Source organism: Cricetulus griseus, chromosome 8 (assembly GCF_003668045.3).
Source record: "Cricetulus griseus strain 17A/GY chromosome 8, alternate assembly CriGri-PICRH-1.0, whole genome shotgun sequence".
NCBI classification, from domain to species: domain Eukaryota; kingdom Metazoa; phylum Chordata; class Mammalia; order Rodentia; family Cricetidae; genus Cricetulus; species Cricetulus griseus.
The window spans coordinates 64524210-64535939 of record NC_048601.1 but is presented as its reverse complement, the minus strand read 5'-3'; the positions used below and the strand labels follow the sequence as shown (position 1 = coordinate 64535939).

The 11730-nt window shown below is 43.8% G+C and overlaps 1 pseudogene; it reads right to left on the bottom strand.

Annotated features, from left to right (window-relative positions):
* LOC107979069 overlaps nt 1–54 on the bottom strand; it is a 559-nt pseudogene extending 505 nt beyond the window's left edge.
* Between the last annotated feature and the right edge of the window lie 11676 nt (nt 55–11730).

The following is an 11730-nucleotide window of genomic DNA, read 5'->3' as shown; positions in this document are numbered from 1 at the left end:
GATTTTGTAGGGTTTTCTGGGTCTAGAGAGTAGCAAACCATCTTCACAGGTTACCTCAGGTCGCTTACAGGAAGAGCCATATTATATTCTTGGCCCACCATTAAACTACACGGCATCAAGTGAGCATGTACTCAGAGCTGCTCAGCGTAAACTGGATCCTGGCAGACCTACCTAAAGTTTTCTGGGCCTAATAGCAGGTCACTATAAAGTGAGCCAGGCATGGTGGTGGCAGACAGAAGGATTTAGAGTAGAATGCTAGCCTGGGCTACATAACGAAACTCTGTCTCAAAAGAAAACAGCAGCCAGAAATGTGGAGGGAGGGGTTGAGAAGAAATCCCCAATGGTTAGAGCTGTGGACAATATATCTTCATTATTTTTTTGTTGTATAGAAAAAGAAGAGGTGAAAAGTGAAAATATGCACAGAATAAACAGATCTCTGTGAGTTTGAGGCTAGCCTGGTCTACAGACGGAGTTCCAAGACAGTCATGGCTACACAGAGAAACCCTATCTCAAAAAAAGAAAAAAATATATGTGATATATATATATATATATATATATATATATATATATATATGAATTGACTTAAACCAAATGGCTTAATTGACTAAAGATATAAAAGGAAGAACCAAAGATCAGAGATAGCACTGGAAAGGAACACACTGACATCTGCAAACTTCCTCTGTACACAGAGGGTTAGAGCAAATGTTTTCAGCTCGCAGGTCACAGGCTTTATCTTGCCTCTCTGCTGCCACATAGAAGGCATCACAGTCAGGGCAGAAATAAATAACCATGGCTCACATTCTAATTTGCCTTCTATTTCTGTGATAAACACCATGACCAAAAGCAACTTGGGGAGGGAAGGGTTTACTTCAGCTTCCAGCTTCCAGTTCATCATGAAAGGAAGTCAGGGCAGGAACTCAAAGCAGGAACCTGGAGACAGGAACTGAAGAGAGGCCATGGAGGAACTCTGCTTATTGCTTGTTCCACCATGGCTTTCTGGTCTACTTTCTTATCCAGCCCAGGACCACCTGCCCAGGGATGTCGCCACCTACGGTGGGCTGGGCCCTTCCACATCAGTCATCAATCAAGAAAATACCCCATAGTTGCTGTGGAATAATCTTCTTGTACACTGTAAAGTTTGTCACTCAAATTGGTTTAATAAAATGCTGACTGGCCAGTAGCCAGGCAGAAAGTATAGGCAGGGTGATCAAACTAAGGACCCTGGAAAGAGGAAGGGTGGAGTCAGAGAGTCAACAGCAGATGCAGAGAGAGCAAAATGGGCATGCTATACTGAGAAAATGTGCCAAGCCACATGGCAAAGCATAGATAGAAATAGGGGTTAATTTAAATGTAAGAGTTAGCTAGTAACAAGCCTGAGCTATTGGCTGAGCATTTTTCAATTTATATGAAGCCTTCCAGTCAGTTATTTGGGAAGCAGTTGATGTGTATCTGAGAACAGGTGGGCAGGAGAGGAACTTCTGCCTACACACAGACTTATCTAGAGGCCAATCTGATGGTGATATTTTCCCAGTAGAGTCTCCCCCTTCCTAGATGACCCTAGCTTGAGTCCAATTGGCAAAAAGCTAACTAGCATAGCTTGTTTCCATGAAATGTCATCCACAACTAGGCACTGAGTGTATCTGACCTGTGGACTTTAGTTTTTCAGCCTCTGGGATAAATGGACTAGAAGAAATGGGCGAAAAGAGTGGGCATCTTTGCAGTGAACTTCATTGAGCACATCTATCCTCCCAGTGACTGGAAGATCGGGATTTGGCTCAGTGGGTGCTTGCGGTACATGTGTGAGGACCTGTGTTTGAACTTTCAGAATCCATGTAAAAGATGCCCATGTTGTCTCAGGATCAAATCCCTGCATTCTTGTAGTAAGAGTGGAGGAGGGCACAAGAGTCCTCAGAAGCTCTTGGGCCAGCGAGACTGGTAGAGAAAGTAGGGAAACACAAAGAGACCCTGTCTAAAACAAGGTAGGGATGAGGTAGATACCTCAGGTTGTCCTCTAACCTCCAAGTACGTACCTGTGAAGGGACCAGCTCCCCATTTCGGCAGCCATAACAGCCTAGCGAGTGCTTGCCTGACCTTGTCTTGGTCACTGGGAGGTCAGATGCCTGCCTCATGGCAAGGAACCAATCAGAAGTTAGCGGATGGTGTTTTGCTTATGGCTCTGGGTGTGCTTTACGGACAAGTGAACAGCAATGACGTGCAGAGCATAGCAACCACCCTGGGAGGGCCTATGGGCCATAACAACCAGTTGACCAATCAACACAGGGCAAGTCATCCAAGCCTGGAGGCACACCAATCCTGAGCCTGTGCGTACCCCTAGACACTCCCCTTATGCTGCCCTATAAGAACTCCATGCCGTGGCTTCGTGGTGTCTTTTCCCAGCCATCCGCCATGGTGGATGGATGAAAGGCCCAAGCTAACATGGGGTTAGCTCGTTAAACAACTTTAATAACACCTTGTTCTGTTTGCATCAAGCTTTCACCTCCGCCTGGTGATTGGGGTCACCTCGGTCCTGGGCCGAAATCCTGGGGACCTGAGCCTCTGGGGGTCTTTCACCTACATTCCCACATATGACTGCACAAATACACACAAACCTCATATACACACATGCACACAAAGTGACTGTATAACCAAACAGATGTGTGGCTTGGCCAGCTGATGCCAGCCAGCCTCTGTTGTCAGCTACTCTAGTGCTGGCACACTCGCCCAGGAAGACTCACTGTGGCAGGGTTGTGGGCTCTAAATGGTAGGAATACACTTGTGGTCTGATAGGCTTGCTCAGGAGATAGGGAGAGATGCTGTCAAGCCTGATAACTCTAGTCAATCCCCAGGATCACAAGTTGTCTTCTGACCTTCACACACACGTGGTGGCGGTTTGAATGTATTTGGTCCCCATAAGTTCATAGGGAGTCGCACTATTAGGGCGTGCGGCCTTGTTGGAGGAAATGTAGTCTTGCTGGACGAGGGTGGATGGCACACAGCTTTAATCCAGACCTTGAGGCTGGAGAGCACACCTTTAATCTTTGTCTCTGTGGGGGCGGGCTTTGAGGTCTTATTTTTCTCAAGCTTCACTCAGTGTGACAGTCCGTCAACTTCCTGCTGTCTGCAAGATGTAGGACACTTGGCTATTTCTCCAGCACCATGCCTGTCTGCATGCCGCCAGGCTCCCCGCCATGATGATCTGAACCTAGGAATTGTAAGTGAGCCACCACAATGAAATATTTCCTTTTTAAGAGTTGTCTTGGTCACGGTGTCTCTTCACAGCAATAGTAAACCCTGACAAAGACGCATTCTGTGGCATAGGAGCAGCTACACATATACACACATGCACACAAAACAATAAATAATGTAATAAGTTTTGTCAGGCAGTGGTGGCACATGCCTTTGATCCCAGCACAAGGCAGGCAGAGGCAGGCAGAACTCTGAGAGTTCAAGGGTAGCCTGGTCTACAGAGTGTTCTAGGAAGCCAGGGCCTCAAAGAGAAACCCTGTCTCGAAAAAGTGAGCTCTTACTCACCGACTGCCATTGGCCAAGTTGCCTGTAACAGAGACAAAAATACTGAGTTCCCAGTTCAGTACCTAAGTAGTCATTTGGTACCAAGATGATTACTGGGCCCCCGCTACTGGAGTAGAAGAAGTAATTCTTTTCCTCATTGGAGTTAACCCAATTTTTAAATATATTCTTATCTTTTCAGCCTACCAAGTGTTGGACAATGCACAAGACATGCATTGGTGGAGTGATCCACCAATACACAACTCTCCATATGCTGTCTCTAACCAAGAAAGCCAACTAATCACAAGAAAATATGACAAGGACTGGATGACAATAGGATCCATTACTCTTTCTCCCCCCCCCCTTTTTCTTTCGTGTCTGGGTCTCTATGCTGCCCTGGCTGTCCTGGAACTGGCTATATAAACCAGGCTATTCTTGAACTCACAGAGCTCCTCCTGCCTCTTCCTTCTGAGTGCTGGTTAAAAGGCCTGTGCCTCCATACCCTGCTAGGATCCACGACTCTTAATTTATTAGACTTCAAGGTGATATTTTGCTAAACAGGGAGTTTGTGGTCAATCTGGGTTACATGAGACTCTGTCTCAAAATAAGTTGCAGAGTAAATATACTCTGTAAAGTAGAATGTACTTGGGTGTGTGTGTGGAGAGGGTCAGGAAGGAAAGGAGAATGAGGCAAAGGGGCCAAGAAATGGAATTGGTAAATTGACATCAGAATTTGGCTGTCCTTTGGATGCTCCAGAAAAACTAGCTCTTTTCACCAAGCTGTGTGTGTGCATGTGTATCTGCAGGATGGGTCCCCTTTCAAAAGGCTGGAGCAATTTTTAAATATGATGAGAGGAAAGTACTGAGGAGTCATCTGCTCTTTCTTTTTTTTTTAAAGAATTTATTTATTTATTGTGTATACAACATTCTGCTTCCATATATATCTGCACACCAGAAGAGGGCACCAGATCTCATAACGGATGGTTGTGAGCCACCATGTGGTTGCTGGGAATTGAACTCAGGACCTCTGGAAGAGCAGTCAGTGCTCTTAACCTCTGAGCCATCTCTCCAGCCCAGTCATCTGCTCTTTCAAAGTTAGACAGGAAAAAAATAATTTGGCAAAGAACAATAACACAAATGAACTGGAAAGTCAGAAAGCCCAGAGCCCACTATGGAAGGAAATCTCATTTGTTGGAAGGAAACAGTAAATAATAAGACATTTTTCTCTCTTGCTCTTTTTAAAATTTCCTTTCATTATTTTGTGTATCGTGTTTTGCCCGTACATATGCCTGCCTGTGCATCATTGGCATTCACAAAGGCCAGGAGAGGGTGCCAGGTCTCCGGGGACTGTAGTTTCAGAGGGCTGCATGCAAACCACCATGTGGGTGTGGGAATCAAACCAGGGACCTCTGGAAGAGCAGCCAGTGCTCTTCACCACTGAGCCATCTCTCCAGCCCCCAGTGCCATTTCATGACTTGTCATTCCCTATTTGGACCAGGTGCCCTTCACAGCAGCCTCCTTTGTATAATGAGAACCACACAGGACATTTATTACTCTGTCTTCTTGTCTTAAAAATGGAGAAACTAATATCAGATGTCAAGCTGATTTTTTTTTTCAGAGTCATAGTGTAGTTCTCAGAACCAGAAGCAAGCTGGAATCCTCAGGACTTTCGGCTGACTTACACAGAACAGGAAAGGCGGCATATTGCTCAACTTGGTTTTTAAAGTATAAAGAATACTTAACATTCATTTGTTGGGTGATTCGGCACAGCTTTTATAGATGGGAAAACCCCTTTAACTCACAGGATAAGCAGGCTGTGAGTTCTTGTTCCAATCTTCACCCAACCATAAAATTAATTTGATATTTGGAAAAAGATGAAAAGATATAACTGGAAATATTCATTGTGACCACAGTAGGTTTGTACTGAACAGATGAGAGGCATGAAAAGGGCTCCTATCATACACTGCACTCTGCCTCAACCTGGCACCACATTTGGAAACATTTGGTGATACCTAGAAATTTTCCTTTAGAGTTGCCCCTCAAGATCATTTAGGGGCTGCGGTTGGCCCATTTGGTAAAGTGCTTGTCACACAGACATGAAAACCTAACTTTAAGTCATTAGTACAACTCATATGAAAGTCAGGCCTGGTTGCTAGGCTGTGGTGGTGCACACCTTTAGTTCCAGCACTTGGGAGGCAGAGGCAGGTGGATCTCTGACCAGCCTGGTCTACAGAGCAAGATCCAGGATAGCCAGGGTTACACAGAAAATCTGCCTTGAAAAACAAAACAAACAAAAAGTCAGGCATGAGTGTGGGAAGGATGGCTTGGCTGTTACAAAAGCTTATCACTTTTACAGAGGATCCAAGTTCAATTCCCAGCACCTACATCAGGTGACTCACAGATGCCTATAATTTCAGCTCCAGGGAATCCAAAACCTTCTTTGACTCCCAAGGGCACCTGTATTCATGGGCGCGCACACACACTTAAAAATGAAAATAACTTTTTTTTAAAGTCAAGCATGTCAACACTAATCTGTAATCTCCATCTTGTATGTATGGGAAGGCTAGAGACAGGCAAGTCACCGAAGCTCACTGGCAGGTCAGCCTAGCCTAATGGATGAAATTCAAGGTATCCTACATGTGTGGAAGTCATAGGAAAACATCTGAGAATCAGTTCTCTCCTTGCACTGTGGGATTTGGACATTGAAGTCTTCAGGCTTGCACAGCAAGGGCTTTCAATGGCTGAGCCATCACACTGTCTCCTACTGTGTGCTACTTTGAGTTTACTGTTGCCTATATTGTTACATTCTTCATTAGATTAAAAAGCCAGTGGTGATGGAAGAAGATTTACTGTTACTTCAAGACCAGCTTCAAAGAAAACAAAACAGCAATAGCAATAACAAAGTAACAACAACAACAATAAAAAACTTCTCAAATTTAACGATGATGACAGAACCTCAGGGGTTTTAAACACATAGACACACACACAACCTCAGGGGTTTATACATAAACTCCTCATATGTGTGTATTATGTAAACTTACACACACAAACACACATGCATACTCACACAGGTAATATTTAAGTAGAGGTATTCACAAGTACATACATACATACATATCTATATGTAAAATCTTGGAATTATGTATAACCTCAAACCCACATATATACACAGAGATGTATTTCTTCTTTGGTTAAAACCTACAAATTCAGAACAAGGATTCTGCATTGTCTCACTGAGGTTGGCTGGCACGATGTCATCTCAGCATTCAGGATGCTGAGGCAAAGTAACTACAAGCTCAAGCTCAGCCTTAATACTGTAAAACCTTGGCTCAGAAGGACCAGAATGAGAGAGGGACTGTAGGAGGAAGTGGGCGGGAAGAGGTGTGTGTGTGTGTGTGTGTGTGTGTGTGTGTGTTTAGGCAAGCACTTACACTGAGATATACCCCCAGATCTCCAGTTTTTCTTTTTCCTTTTCAGGAGGCTGGCCTCAAAACACAACTCCCAGCTGGATGTGGGCCCTTTGAACTTTCATTATTACCACTTTACTTGATTTTCTAGTAAAATAAAATGTATGCTGATCAACTTTACTTATTTTGGTTTTTCAAGACAGGGTTTCTCTGTGTAACAGCCCTGACTGTCTTGAAACTTGCTTCTTCTACAGACCTTCTATAGGCTTCAAACTCACAGAGATCCACCTGCCTCTGGGATTAAAGACCTACACCAATAAGCCAGGCAGCCTATTTGTTTTCTAATAAAGACAGAAGGGGAGTGGATCATATGGGAGGGGAGGAGGTACTGGAAGGAGTAGATGGAGGGGAAACCATAATCCAGATATATTACTATAAAAAATATCTATTTTCATTATAAGTTTTTGTTGTTGTTGTTGTTTTTCTTAGACTGGGTTTCTCTGTAGATTCAGAACTGAAGGGACCATTCAACAGAGTCTGCCAACCAGCTGCTTCCCCATTGCCTGAATTCCTTTTTTGCTTTTGACTAGAATTTCAGAACCTGTCCTAGAACTTGCTCTGTAGACCCCGCTGGCCTCGAAATCACAGAGACCCGCCTGTCTCTGCCTCCCGAGTGCTGGGATTAAAGGTGAGAGCCAACACTGCCCAGCTGTTTTCATCATAAGGAAAAGAATAAAAAATGTATTAAAGAAGAGATTGGGACTGTTGGGATCTTTCAGAACAGTGACCTTGTAGATGTTGCCCTGGGTCTCTGGGGAGACTCGGGACTCTGAGGAGTATTGATAGACCTCAAAAGCAGAAGACTCAGAGGGAACATGGCAGGGGCAGGTGAGCTGGACAGAGGGTGGGACTGTCATTCCAGGTTCGAGGGACTTCAGTGAATTTACTCTATCTTGAGAAATTCATTTGAGTTGATTTGTTTCAGGAATGGAGCAGGGACGGAAATACAAGCAGTAGACTGGTAGAAACGCAGATTACTGGAGCTAACAGGCCATGCTACCTCGATTCAGTACACATTGGAAAGTGCAAGCATCTTTTCAGCCAGACAGAACTTAGCTCAAACCTCATCCTTCTCCCAAGAGGTTATTCCTGGAGCTGTGGGGTCAGAGCCTGGACCCCAGGAACCTTAACATGCTAATCCGTTCACCTGTCCTCAGGAGACAAGAATGAAAAGCAAATAAATAAGATTTATCCAATGTGGCCACACTGGGAAGAGCAACAATGAGGTCAAGGGATTACGCCAAGTCCATCCTAAAGATGGGTCCTGGAATGAAGTTCAGGTGCAAACAGGAGAGATCTGTATACATAAGCAGTCTGGTCAATGTGCCCATCGCTGACCTATCACTGTGTCGGCTCCAGTCACTCCCTAAAGGTGGTCTGATGAGTCGTCAGAACTGTGTGAAATCTCCTGGGGAGACAAGCTCCTCCCCTGGCCGCACCAGGCCTTTTCCTTCTCCCAGCATGAGGTTCCTGGGTAAATCCCCATATTATTTTTTAAATGTAGCTTTTATTATCATTCAGGTACATGAAGGTAACTGATCAGGGCACAAATGCCATGGAAAAGATAGTTTGTGATTTGCAGTAACTAAAAGGAAGGGACAGACAACACAACCCAGAGGCAAATGGGAAAGTACCTGAGTCAGCCTGAGTTGTCATAGAGAACTGTGAGGAATGAATAGAAAGCAGAGCAAAACGTTTAATGAGTTTTCAGGGCAGGAAAGGGAGAAGCCAGGTGAACTGGTCAAGCAGGTTGAGTTGCTAGCCTGAGTTACTGCAGCAGCAGGCTCCAGTTTAGGGAGCTGTCAGGAGCATGCTACCTGGCTCTGCAGAGATTGGGGCTGGGAGCCTTGCCTTGGGGAATAAGAGACCAGTAAATGGGGTACCTGAATGGGTTTGGGATTGCTTACTTTACATATGAAAGACCCCCTCAGAACGCAGTCATTTGCAATCTCTCAGACACTTAGAGCATCCTGATTATCTGTCCCAGGTCATCAAAGATCCACAAAGTTAAAAAAAAAAAAAAGAAAAAGAAAAAAGAAAAGAAAAAGAAAAAGAAAGAGTTTGCAATACACACAATTAAAAATAAATACTTAAGGTCGTCGGAGGTGGCGCACGCCTTTAATCCACACGCCTTTAATCCCAGCACTTGGGAGGCAGAGGCAGGCTAATATCTGTGTTCCAGGCCAGCCTGGTCTACAGAGTGAATTCCAGGACAGCCAGAGCTACTACACAGAGAAACCCTGTCTCAAAAAAACAAAATAAAACAAAACTAAATGAAAATAAATAAAGTAAAATAAAAAAAATTTAAAAGACCTGTGAAGCATGCTTTTGGAATCACCTTGTCAATACATGCATGCACCAGCAGAAACAACAACAGAAAAGCAACTGTGAAGCTTTTAATGGACTGAGATGTTTTTATTAACATTGTATTGTATGTATGTATCAATTTGGGGAGAACGAACATTTTGATGTCTTTCAGTTGGTGAAAATAAAACACTCTCACTTTTGTTTCTTTTTAATTGAGGGATTCATTAAAATCTTTTTAAAAACATACTTTACAAGTGTAGTGTTTTGTCTGAATGTATGTATGTGTGACATGTGTATGCATGACTCCCACAGAGGACAGAAGGCTTCAAATCCCCTAGAGCTGGAGTGACGATCAGTTTCAAACCATGGTATGAATGCTAGAAGCTAAACCCAGGTCCTCAGCAAGAGTAGTCACTACTCTTGCTCACTGAACCATCTCTGCAGCTCCACATTCAGCCATCATTTGTTGAACTTATTTCTAGGAATTCAATAAATGCTTTTTTGTTTGTTTGCTTGCTTGCTTGTTGGTTTTTGTTTTTCGAGACAGGGTTTCTCTGTGGCTTTGGAGGCTGTCCTGGAACTAGCTCTTGTAGACCAGGCTGGTCTGAAATTCAGAGATCCGCCTGCCTCTGGTTCAGGACATCACCACTCAGCAACAATTTAAATTTGTATTCTATCTATCTATCTATCTATCTATCTATCTATCTATCTATCTATCTATCTATCCATCCACCCACCCATCTATCTATCCATCTATCTATATCTATTCATCCGTCCATCCACCATCTATCATCTACCAACTATCTATCCATCTATCATCCGTCTATCCATCATCTATCTATCTATCTATCTATCTATGTGTGTGTGTGCATGTGGAGACTGGAGGGCAACTCAAGGTCCTGGGGATTGAATTTAGGTCTCCAGCCTTGCTTTAATTTGTTGAGCCATCTAATCAGCCCTGATTGAATTGCTGAACGATATGTAAATTCTTATTCCTGGAATAGGTGCAATTTATTATAATTTATTTTTCTTTCCATAAAGAACTGAATTCAGAATATTTCAGATAGTTGCATTTATGGTAATGAAAAACATTGGTCTTGCTGGGTAGTGGTGGCGCACACCTTTAATCCCAGCACTCTTAAGGCAGAGGCGTGCGGATCTCTATGAGTTTGAGGCCAGCCTGTCTATAGAGCAAGTTCCAGCACAGCCAGGGCTACACAGAGAAAACGTGTCTCAAAAATAAATAAATAAATAACAGAAAGGAAGGAAGCTGAGGAAGCAATGGACAGCAAACACACACACACACACACACACACACACACACACACACACACACACACACACACAACCTGTGCATTAGCTCCTGCCTCCAGATTCTGCCCTGTTTGAGTCGCTATCCCTTGCTGCTATTGTGATGAGTTGTCATATAGAACTGTGAGTCAAGTAAACCCTTTCCTCCCCAAGTTGCTTTTGGTCATGGTGTTTCATCACAGCAATAGTAACCCTAAGACAAGCGTCTTTGTTAGTCCTAGTATGAACATCGTGCAGAGGGCTAAGAATGCAGCTCAGGTGACAGAATGTGCCCTCCATTTAGTCCCCAGCACTTCAGAAAACTAGGCACGGTAGCACATGGGAGGTGGAGGCAAGTCTGTACACAGGGTGCAGGTGCCTACAGAGGCTGGACGATGGTATGGAACACTCTGGAACTCAGCTGCAGGAGGTTGGGCTGCCTCTTAGGGACCAAACTTGGCACCCTATAAAACTCTTAAGTAGCTGGGTGGTCATAGTGCACCCCTTTAATTCCAGCACTTGGGAGGCAGAGATAGTTGGATCTCTGTGAGTCCGAGGCCAGTGTGGTCTACAGAGTAAGTTCCAGGATAGCCTCTAAAGCTACAGAGAAACCCTGTCTTGGGGAAAACAAAACAAAACAAAACAAAACTGCTAAGTGTTGAGACACCTCTTAAGTCCCTATTTATTTCTTGAGACAAGTTTTCACATGATATAGCCCAGGCTGGCCTTCAATTTACTATGTAGCCCAAGCTAACCCCTGGCTTTGAATTTATGACCCTCCTGTGTCTTTGCCTGAGTGCTGGGATTACCCGCATGTGTCATCATGCCTAGCATGATGACATATTTTTTATGTCATATGACCACATATTTTTTAATTTATTCCCCTCCCCATGTTATATGTCTTTGAACACTGATAAACACAATTCCACAAGGTCAGAGTGTTCTGCTGAATGAATGCCCCCTGACTTGATGTGATAGTTTCCTGTGAGAGAGATCAAGATTGTTTCTAGCTTTTCACTGTGGTGAACACATTCTTCCATGTTATTTCTTTAGTACAGAATCCTAGAAGTGCATGGAGGAGTCAAAGCATTAGCACTTTTAAAGATTTTCCAAGGCATTGCCAAACTTCCTTTTGGAAATCTTACACAATGACATGCCTG